An 11,337-nucleotide genomic window follows, 5' to 3' on the forward strand; every position below is an offset into this window, starting at 1 on the left:
ATAATGTTCCTGACTCTTTCCGTCTCTGTTTGCACCTGCAAGGACCTGGTTTCAAATCTTGTTCCTGTTTGGAACTCTGCAGAGCCAAGTTTCCGTCTGTCTCCTAGCTTTAACCAGTGGTGTGCCCATTTCCCCATCTCCATAGCCTGGTGGTAGTCCTAGAAAGCACAAAAACAGAAACCAACTGGGGAGCTCGCAGCCCAGTTTAGGTCAGGGAGGAGGCAACTGGAAACCTTCCCCAGCAAAAGGGGCTGGGTTGGGGGGGGGGGGCAGCAAGCACTTGCCACCAGGTCATGCCCTTGGAAAGGGGCACCCTGAAAGACTGTGAGCAGTTTGGGGTCCTCTGCCCTCTGCCTCAGGTACCCCCACTCGGTTCCCAGGTGCCTTGGCCCGGGTGTATACTGTAGAAAGTGTCAAAACTCCGGGAGCCGGGTGCCTCTGCAAGCAAGGGCTGCTGATGGTGGCCGGCCTCGAGGTGAGTCCTAGGTTTCCTGTCAGCCTTGGGAAGGGCTGGCCAGAAAATCTCAAGGACCTCATAGTCCCTGAGACCGAACCAACAATCGGGCTGTTTTCAGCCTGGGGCCACTTGCTGAGTGAGAGCGCGGTGGCCTGGGGCTCCCGCTCCTGTTGGCGACCGCTGTGCAGCCTGATTGCTGCCATCCGCAGCGCCCTGGGCCGAGAAGGAAGGGAGCAGGTTCAGACTGGCCTCTCATGCCCAAAGTGGAAGCGATTCCTAGGATCCTGCAGCAACCGAGCCTTCTGCCTGCCGGCCCAGCCGGGTGGAGCTGGTTACGGCTCGCATCCATGGAACCCCGGGGCAAGGATGTTTCAGAAGCCACTGCGTGTGTCCCTCTTACCTCGCCGTGTACCCCGCCAACCTCGCGGATTCAGAAACTCCCTCATCAAGTCCCGCTGTGTCATAAAATATTTTATTGGAAAAAAAAAAAATCACCGTCTTCGTAAGAGAGGGGTAGGGGCCCCAGCGACGTCGGTTTGTCTGGGCGCCGTCTCCGGCCGTGGTGGCCTGCGCCGGGCCGCGGGGTCCCCGACGCGTGGAAGCGCGTGTGTGCCTGGAGGCGTCCGGGCCCGGGGTCCGGCCAGAGGCGAGTGGGGGGTGCAGGAGAGGAGCGGGGCGTGAACGCGCGTGGATCGCCTGGCGCCGTTGAGCTCCGAGCGGAGGCGACCTTCTGCCGCGTCTGATGTGAGCTTCCAGGCTAGGGCCCGCGAGCGCACTGGGGCCTCGGTTTGGCTTCAGGGTCTGTCCTTGTTTGGCCCCTAACTGTCCGCATTCAAGGTAATAAAAAGTTTAGAAAGCAAACGGCGTGGACGCAGAAGGGCCGACTCGCGGCTTTCGGCAGATTCTGGGAGCCGCCGACTGCGCTGGGGTTCCCCTGGACCCGCACCCTCTGCCGTGCTCAGTCCTCGTGGCTCCGGTCGCTGGCCTCGCCTGGCGCCTCCACCGTCTTCTCCGCCTCCTTGGCGCGCTCCTGCTCCGTCAGCTGTTCGCTCGTGGGGATGGAATTCTTCTTTGGCCTCCCCTTGGGCTTGGTGGGAGACTCCAGGCCGCCGCCCTGTAGCACCTGCGAGGGAGACCGGCGGCGCTGCGGTGAACTGGCCGGGGATCCCGGCGCCCTGGAGAGGCAGGCAGGACCTGGAGAGCCCAACGAGGTCACCGGCAGGCCGCGCCTAGCCCCTAGGAAATGGTGGCCATTTGTCCGAGCGCTGCTGGGGCAAAACGACCAGAACTTTTCGGGCGGAGGGTTCAAGTCTTCCAGGAACACTGAGAGCTCAGGGAGCAAGAAAGGAGCTGGGCCAGGGCACCGGAAGGAAGCTGAGCTAGGGCACCCAGAGGGACAGAGAGCAGGGAGGGTCCTTCTGGGCACCAGGACAGAGGGAATCGGGAGTACTGGGCGCATATCTCCACGGTGGAGAGGAGAGAAGCTCTTGAAGGCTGCAGGGGCGTGGCGGCAAACGGAGAACACAGAAAACCGCGAAGACACTTACTATTTTCTTCCACTTCATCCTTCGATTCTGGTACCACGTCTTAACCTGCAACTGGCTCAGACCCAGGGACTCGGCGAGATCTATTCTGGAAAGAGCGGGGTGCACCCTCAGCAGGGCATGCAGCCTCCCTCCCACTACCCGCTGGGCCCAGCCTGGCCCCGCGCTACCTGTCCGGCGTGGAGAGGTACTTCTGCTTCTCAAAGCGTTTCTCTAGGCCCATCAGCTGCAGCTCGGTGAACACCGTGCGGCTCCGACGCCCCTTCTTGGCCTTGGTGCCCGGCTCCCCAGCGCCTGGCGCCTCCAGCTTCCCGCGGAGCTGCAGCTCCAGCGGCAGGTGCGGAGCGCCCGCCGCGCCGGGGAGCCCAGGCCCCGCGGCCAGCAGCGCCGAGCCCAGTCCGGAGCAGCCGAGCGGCGCCAGCGGGAACTTAAACACCGCCGCCTGCTCGGCCTTCAGCACGGCTGCGGGGAGAGAGTGGGGAGCCGGGTGAGCTCGAGCCGTGCTCCTCCTCCTGGAGATCCTCGCACCGTGCGCCCCTGCCGACAGCTCGCCCTCAGCCAGTGTCCCCGGCACAAAACTTTCGTGCTGGCCGGGATGTGAGAAATCTGTGCAAGGCAGACCCTTCTCGACGCCGGGTTTCCCAGAGGCTGGGAGGGGGACCTCCCCAACCCGGGCTCTGCCTGGCGTTCCCCAGGCCCCAGCTGCCCTGACATTTCAGGATTCCCAATGAACAAGGTCGAAGCTCCCAAAGCAATGGAGTATGTGTGTCACAGAAAAGGGAAACCAAGAAAAAACGGCACAGTTAGGAACATGAGCATTTGCCCCACCAAAATTGGCTTTGCTGCATTCAGGGGGGAAAAAAGAGAGTTTCAATGGAGTAAGCAATCTGCTGGTCTATGCAGAGCAAAACAGCCACCCAGAGAGACAGGCAGTGAACAGGCAGAACAGTCAGTGAAGGTGAAGTTGGGAGCTTCCCGGAAATTCCAAAGCACCCCCAAGAAATAGGAAATTTGTTCTTCCTGCTTTCTCTCTTTAGACTCTTCCCCGTAAAGACGTTTCAATTTTCATTAGTCCTAAATGATTTTTTGTTTTTTTGCCCGCTTCAAACGAATTATTAACAGTGCAGCTGGAGGCAAAAAGCAGCAGAGATTGAGCTCAAAACGAACCAACTGGTCCCGCTGGCCCTCAGGCAGGCGGATCACAGGCTGAAGGGTCACTGGGTATAGAGGATGTCAGTGCCCTGGGCTGGGGTCCTGCTAGAAGGAAGGAGGGCTCCCCGCCCGGATACATCTCACTACCGGCGATGTTAGGCCCGCTGGAGTCAAGAAGGGCCCGGGCACGATGAGCGAGTGAAAGTGAGGAGGCAGCGGGAGGGGAGAAGGGATCCTTGGAGAACGGGGAGAGGAAGGGCAGACCTACCCCACTGAGAGGAAGGTTGGAGAGAGATAGGGAAAGGTCAGAAGAGGGAATGAAGTGGAGAGGGCAGCCAGGTCAAGGCAGGGCCTGGACAAGAGAAGAAGAGAAGAGAACTGAAAGGAGCAGAAAAAGTCTGAGTTGCTCATAGAAGCTCGGCCAAGGTGCCGCTGATCTGGAGCATAAGGGCCAGTCCGGCAGCAGCTCACAGACAAGCCTCTTGTCCTCAGGCAAGGCCCAAGGGGGTCTATGCTACAGCACAGGCGGGTTCGTCGCCAGCCTGAGACCCTGGGCTCCGGGAGGCTCTGGGCTGGCTCCGGCCAGCGTCAGCCCCCAGCACAGCACTCAGACACACGGGCCTCTTCCGTCAAGGTCCAGCTTTCCCAGCTTGGGCAGCCACGGCCACTCCCAAGTCCTGTGGCGAAGGCCCAGGCGCCCGCGGCCTGAGGTCGCTTTGACCCGAAGTCTGACATTCGCAGTCTGGTCCAGCGCCCGCGATGGGGATGCGGGCTCGGGTCCCCGGGCTGGACTCCTTGGGGCTGGAAACCACAGGGTCGCAGTGAAGAAGAGAGCGAATGCTCTCCCGGCTGGCCTGGCCCACGGGCACGAGGCCTGGTTTCTGCGCGGCCCGGCGCCTGCCCCTTTTGCTTCCCTGCCTGGAACGCGCCGAAGGAACGACCCGGGGCCTGCGTGCCCGGAGCTGCGTCCCGCAGAGGCCGCGGCTCGCTTCCTCCCGCCGAGCCCGGCCAGCGCCCCGCGGCCCCCGGCCCCGCACGTACCCAGGTGGCTGTGGAAGGGCCGCGCCGCCAGTAGCGCCTGCACGCCGAACTTGAGCAGCTCGCCCGCGGCGGCGGCAGCGGCGGCGGGAGCGGCGCCCTTGGGCCCCGGAGGCTCAGTGAGGATTTCCTCGATCATGAAGCTGCGGTAGCGGTGCGGCCGGTGGTCGGCGCAGCCCTCGGGCGGCCCGAAGCGCGCTGCGCCCGGCTCCCCCGGCCGCTGCATCGCGGCTCCCGGAGCTCGGCGGCGTCAGCGGCTGGGGCGCGGGGCCCGCGCGGGGTCTAGGCCGGCCCGCAGCTCCCGGCGGCGCGCGGGCGCCGGCTCATGCCCCCTCCCCCGCCGGCCAGCCGGGCGGAGGCACAGGGCGCGGGCGGGGCGCGCGGGGCTCGGCTGGTCGGACCCGAGACTGCGCCCCCGCCCCGCTCTGCCGCGCCTCTAGCCTGGTCGGCCCCGCGTCACCGCCCCGCCCCGCCCCGCCCGGCCGCCCCGCCCCGCCCCGCGACACCGCCCCTCACCCCCCAGGCCGAGCCCGAGGGAGGGCCAGAGACGGGAGGGTGGCAGGAGGGAGGGGGCCGCGCGAGAGGCAGACCGACCCAGACAGAGGGAGACCCAGCGGAGCGCACGCCCAAGAAGGATCGAGCCGCAGAGCTCGGGACACAAGAACCCCAGGGATGGGAGATCGAGAGAGAGAGAGAGAGAGAGAGAGGTGAGAGAGGGTCTAGAGCGAGACACCGAGGGCCACACAAGATGCGAACGGTGACGTGAGGATGCCAGGGACGCCGAGACGTGCGCAGAGAGCGACCGACAGAGGCGCGGGAGGCAGCGGGCCGTGACGTGCCAGAGAGCACAGAGGCAAGCAGGACAGAAAGAGGGGGCAGTAAAGAAAGATGGGACAGCTAGCAAGGCGGGCGGCCTGGGCAGGGGTTAGGGAGCCCCGGAGAGATCCGGGGGAGGAGTAGAAAGCTCGGCTGGGAAGTGGGTGGCGGTGCTCAGCCTCCATGCCAGGACGCAGGGCCGCCCTCGGGGCTGGAGTGCAGCAGTGGGCCGAGTGCAATTCACCGGGCAGTGATCCTACCTGTGCCTCAGTTTACCAGGCACCGCCTCATTTCTGCGGGACCGCCCTGAGAGTCAGATTTCTCCAGCCAGAATTTGCTTATATTGTCAAGTGATATGTGGACCCTTCCACACAACCCTAGACGCGGTGGAGTGGGTTGGGTTCCCCTAGTTACAGCAAGAGGTGGATGCCAGGAAAAGGAAAGGCTGCAGATTTGCCTTTTCGCAGTTTTGGAGCAACAGAGGAAACGGGTATTGAGTGGAGCTGGATGTGAAGCCACAGAGGGCCCTGGGAATCTGGAGATGAACTCTGGCTCCTGCCTCTTCTCTGAGCCTTAAGGACCCCAATATGATTGAGGAAGGCTAGAGGCTTTGCAGGTCTCTCTCTTTAGGGGAATATTAGTCCAAGTTAGGGAGTCAGTCCCAAAGCTCAACTCTCCACTTAGTCTATCTCTTTGGCATTGTCACTCAAGACAAGCCACTGCCCCATTCTGGACCTCAGTCCCCTGACCTGTCCAGAGAAGATGCTCACATTTGATTTCAGGGAGGCTGTGAGGACTTAGTGGGGGGTTCTGTTCCCATGGATCCATAGGATTGACTAGGGAGGAGTAAATAGTTTGTCTAGACAAGGAGGGTGGGGTGTCAGCGGAGATGGGTGGGTGTCCCCAGGAGACTGGGGAGGGTGCCTACCCTTCTCCTCCTGTCCCTTGGGGGGTCCCTCAGCTGGGGTCCTGGGCCTCTTCTCTTTTCCATGTGAGCTCTGCCTGGGACCTCAGTGATCACCTCTGGGAAACAGAACCTACTTACTACACCCGTGGCCCTGCCTCACCTCAAGATGATGCAGCTTGTCAAGCTCTAGCTGCCAGTGGTGAGGCCCTGGCACCTGTGAATGAGATACCCAAGACTCTTTGTCCACAGGGACAAAGAGAATGTCTTACCAGAGGCTCTAAGAGCCTAGCTGCCTGTCCCCCTAGTTGTTGAGTGACTTCAGCCAGGGCTGCACCTTTCTGAACCTCCCAGCCCTCCTCAGGACTGAAAAGACCTCCAGCTGCTCCCTGTGTGGGTGATCTTATGAGTCACATGGCTGCTCAGAAGGGGATAGTGTGGGACCCATTAAGAGTGAGGATATCCCACACAAGGCAGGCCTCTCTCCTGGTGAGAGGTAGAGAGACAGGGAGTGAGTCTGTGCCACCTCAGTTGGCCCAGCAGCCACCAGGCAAACAGAGAAAAGCCAGTGTCTCCCAGAGCTCTAGGCAGTCCAGCTGGGAGTCTCTTCTAGCTCACAGGCAAAGAGAACCCCTCCCTAGATAGGTGCTTGTGTGTCATCCAGTCCAACCACCTACTTTCTCAGATGGTGAAACTAAGGCCCAGCAAGAGGAAAGTACTGGCCCAGGGACCACAGTGAGCAAGGTTTGTTTTCTATTTGGTCCTGGTGCATATGGCATGGGGCCCATTTTCCTCTCACCTCCTTCCACCTAGTAGGGCCCATCAGCCACCTCCTTCTTTCCATACCTTCCCAAGGGCATAGCCTATGGGTAGCCTACTGTGAACCCCTGCTCCATCCCTTTACCTTCTGTTTGTGCCCTTAACTGAAGCCACCTGGCTTTGAACTATCTCTGCTCTAGGCAGTTGCCTCCCTGAGGGTCTTAGGTCCTCCAGACCAGCGGAGCCCAGGACCCAGATCGGAGGACTTGGGAATCACATTGATCAACTCTCACCAAATCCATTTTGCCTCCAGTCCTGGGTCAGGTTTAGGGGTAGGAGCTTATTTTCAGGATTGAGGCTTCACCTCTAGATTTTTGGGAGTCAGAAAATTAGTGCAGTCCAGCCCCCACCCTATTTCGCAGATGCTGAAGGGGAACACTTCCCCTCAGCTACTTAGGCTTAGCTTCTGGAGGCTGAGGTCTGAGCCATGGCAGGCACCAGGAATACGGCCCATGGCCCTTTAAGGGGGCATTGGAGACCCTCGCTGGCCCAAAGGGCTCCCTGTCACCCCTCAAGGCCCTTCCCTGAGTGGGTAGGCCTCTGATCTCCCCTCTCTGGGCACGCCTGTGCTCCGCTGTGATCCCAAAGAAGATCTACAGATAAACCCCCTTTTAGGCGAAAAAATACTCACAAAGAGCAGCAGGGCCTCTTTTGCTTGGGAATTGCAGCATTACTGGCCGGCAAATGACTCCCAGAGAGTGGGGTCCTTCCTCCTTCCTTCCCAGAGAGAAGGGTCCCTCCTCCCTGTGGGGAACAGAGGCCCAGAGAAGGGAAAACCCCCTTGGGCGAAGGGGCCTGAGGGCCTCTCGCGCGGTCCCAGCCTTGTAGCCCCCGCCTCAGGGGTGCAACCACCGGGCCCAGCTCCTCCAGCCCGGGCCTCCCGCCGCCGCTGCCGCCTCGAAAATCCCGGAAACCGTCCGCTCTAGGCGGGCGCAGTGGAAAAGGTGACCTCAGCGCCCGCAGCCAGCCGCCCTCACCGCGGGCCGGGCGATGAGGGGCTCCGGGCAGCAGGGGGGTCTCGGCGCCGCCCGGACGCCGGGTGGGGCCCCCTCCCCACTGCTGCTCTCCTCCTCAGACCCCACAGCCGCGCCGTCAGGGCAACAGCGCGAGAGAGGATTACCTCCCTCCCTAACCGAACCCCCTCAGCCCAGGAGCGCAGGTCCCAGACCTTCCCCTCCTCCACCTAAGGGCTCCTTCTCCCCTGGCGCCTCCCGGGTGGGTTTCTGGAGCCGATGGGGCAAAGGGGGCCCAAAGCACTGTACAGATGAGGAAGCTGAGTCCGGCTGTGCGCAGGCCCGGGCAAGGTCTGTGACCAGGTCTGGGTGCTTCTGCATTACCTGGAGTGTTCTGGGCCCAGTTCCCCCTCCAGCACCCACCGAACCCCGGCCCTTTTTCGTTGTCTCCTCTCCAAGTTGTCGAGGGTCTGTGTCCTACTCCGCAGAACAGAGTCGGGGATGGGAACCCATTCCGGACCTATCTGCTCACCCCTGGGCGCAACCTCCGGTAGGCAGCTGCTGGAGGCGGGCGGGGGTGGGGTGCGGGTGGTGGGCGCCACACCTCCCCCCAAGCCCAAGTCAGCCGGGAACGGAGCCGCGAAGGACTTCCCGGTCTCTGTCACCTTTGGCAACCCGGCGTCCCTCGCCCCTGTGCCTGGTCTCCTCAAGGACGCCAGCGGTCGCGTCGGCGTCCAGAACGAAAGTCGTCCTCTAGGAGCTTCTTTTGAAAGCGGTCACTTGTGATTGTCCCCGGCCCAGGGCAGGCTAACGCTGGTGGCTGAGGCTCTCAGGTGGCCGCACCGGCTCTGTCTCCTTGGACCATGCCAGGAGGAGCATACCGGCACCGCCGGGAACGCATCGTTCGTCCTGAGGCCCCGTGCCCCATTCTTGCTCATAGCGTCTGGATTCAAGACTGGCGACATCTACCTTGCCTTTAGAACAGAAACTCTCGACGTTATAAAATTACTCCGTCTCCACGCTCCTAAGTCACACCTCCTGATGACCGCATGATCACTTTCTCTTTGGAGAAGCCGATCTCTATTGATGCCTTCCTTGATGAACATTTCAAGTCATGTGCGGACTTTTCGTTTTGAATCGTTTCAAACACCTGTGAGCTCAGGGCTCAAAGAGCCTTTGGGGACAGCACCTTGAGACACATCCCTCCCTCTCCCCTTCAAATTCTCCCTCTTCAAGTAATTTACAAATTTGTTCCTTTGGAAATAATTACTTTATTTTTGTTTTGTAGCTATTTTTTTTTGACGTGTGACTTTTCTTTAGAAATGTGTTTTAAAGACCAGATCCATAGGTAGGCAATAATTGCCTTGACCCAGCCAGGATTCCGTTCTTGATGCCCCCAGAAACCCAAAGCGTTCGTGCTGGGCACAGCGCAGACCTCGGGCTGTTCTGCACTCGCCCCTAGGCATTTCAGCCTAGCCGGGAAGGTTTGAACAACTACCTTGGTTCCGAGTGGAGTCCTGAACAGTATCGGCATTGGAGGCCACACGCAGGGCCGGGAAGTAGTGGCTGCGAGTGCCTCCGCTCTCTGGGGCCCCAAGACTCACTCAGCAGCTCCTGCACGCAGATATCCACGCCGTGTGTAGGCAGCCCGGGGGTCTCCCACTGGCTTCTCCCGCAGGTATGCACAGGTCCTTCGAGAATGTGCTCTGAAACAAGGGCGCTGTGCTCCAGGGACACGGTGCCAAGGAGCAGGAGGCTGGGTCTGACTCCCTCCCCAGTGCCAGTCAGGGACCCCAGTCCAGGTTCCCAGCCGGTCTGGCCTTTGAGAGAACGAGGTGCCCGCTCTCCTGGGCCACTGTCCTCCTGAAGCCACGGGACCGGCCTCGGCAACAGGACAGAAAAAGAGAGGTCCCACGACAGAGGCCGGTCCCTCCAAACAGACCCGCAGGCAAGATTCATGCAAATGGCTCAAGCTTTGTTTTTCTTCCTTTTTTTCCTCCCTTCCTTCTTGGCTGTTCGTTCTCTTTTCCCTCCCTTCATCTGTTTACCCTTTTTCTTCTTTAGCCTGCTTCCTCTGCATGCTTCTTCTTCCTCTTTTCTTGCGCTCTTGCTCCTTCCCTGCTTCTCTGCTCTTTCCTTTTCCCTGTTCCCTTTGGTCAGAAGGGGTCCACATCCCAGTCTGTCTCCCTGGTAATAAAGGGAGAGGCCTTGTACTCACCAGGGGACCTCCCAGTACCCCACGCAGAGCCCTGGGAGGCTTATGGGAGGCAGGGTCTCCTCTCAGCTAGCTGGGCATTCGAGGTGGCAAAGATGAATGAGGCAAAAGACTGCATCTGTGACCCAGCCAGGCGAGGTGGGCACATCTCCTCCAGGGTGTCTTCCAACAGATGGGAGGCCAGAACATATTGCCCCTTGCAAGAGGGAATTCACACCTGTATCTGTCCTCCCTAACACGGAAGTCCCTTCTCCTCTGCAGTATTGGGAGGGGTGGGGGGCGGGTGGGAAGTAAAGAGGAAAGAGAGAAGCCACCATCACCGTGTTCCTTAGACGCCAGGCCAGACCCAGCCTCTGATTCCTAGGCTCCAGTCCAGTCCTTTTCCTGCTTGTCTGAGTGAGATGAAGAATCTAGGAGCTTGGTGCCCAGTCCACCTACACCTGTGCTTCCTGCACTCTTTTGTACATGTTCCTCAGTGCCAAGCATGGGCACAGAGGCCCTGCCTGCAAATGTCCAAATGCCATGCAGGGCACACAAGGAACCCGCGATGCAAGCTCATTCCCTGTTTCCCCAAATAAAAACACAAGAAGGGATGAACCAGATGAATACTTCTTTCTTACCAATTTAAACAGTCTAGATCAAGGGCTGAAAAACTTTCTGTAAAAGGCCAGATAAGCAGATATTTTAAGCTTTGTGGGCTGTATGGATCTGGCCTAGTGCCTCCATTCTGCCCTTGAGCACGAATACCGCCATAGGGAACACGTGAAGGGATGAATGTGCCGCTGTGCCAGTCTCGCTCCATATGCACATCAAAACTTGAGTTTCATCTAATTTTCATAAAATATTATGTCACAAATATTTGTCCTATCTTTGTTTGTTTCAACTATTTAAAAATTTGAAGAACATTCTCAGTTCACAGGCCATGCAAAAACAGGCAACGGACCATAGTTGCCAATTCCTGGTCTACTAGTCTAGATGCAAATTCTTCTGATTGCCCACATATGTGCACCTCTGTATCGGAAGGGTTACCTTGTTTAAAAAACATTTTTAATTTTTTTTCCATGAAAGCACTCATTATTTTTGCAGTATTGTGGCCTTAGAAACACAAATCATTAAGTTCATTTCCTACTCCCATGTCTGAATTCTCAACCATTTAAAGCCTTCCTGATACTGATACACCTGGGCACAGGGTTGGATGCTTTACAACCATCACCTCATTTAATCCCACTATAGTCTTTAGAGTAAGAATTATTCACCCTTAATTTCCAGCTTCTTGCATACTCCTTGTGACAGTACACTCACTCCCTTCAGTGGCAGCCCTAACAGACGCTAAAGGCTGATTCCTCTGGAGAACCCCAGCTGCTGAGAGCTCAGTGACCTGGCTGGCAGCCCTGGAAGGTCAAAGGCCAGCAAGGGTGTGAGTGCTCCCTCCAGGACCA

At 59.2% G+C, this 11,337-nt stretch overlaps 1 long non-coding RNA gene across 1 annotated transcript; it reads right to left on the reverse strand.

Moving 5' to 3' along the window:
- Positions 913–4,432, reverse strand: BARX1. Its single transcript, XR_001918474.1, has 4 exons — positions 4,195–4,432; positions 2,172–2,463; positions 2,005–2,089; positions 913–1,580 (listed from the first exon to the last, which is right to left on the reverse strand). It is a non-coding gene; the product is annotated as a BARX homeobox 1 (long non-coding RNA).

The sequence above is a fragment of the Capra hircus genome, chromosome 8 (genome assembly GCF_001704415.2).
Source record: "Capra hircus breed San Clemente chromosome 8, ASM170441v1, whole genome shotgun sequence".
In the NCBI taxonomy this organism is placed as follows: Eukaryota; Metazoa; Chordata; class Mammalia; order Artiodactyla; family Bovidae; genus Capra; species Capra hircus.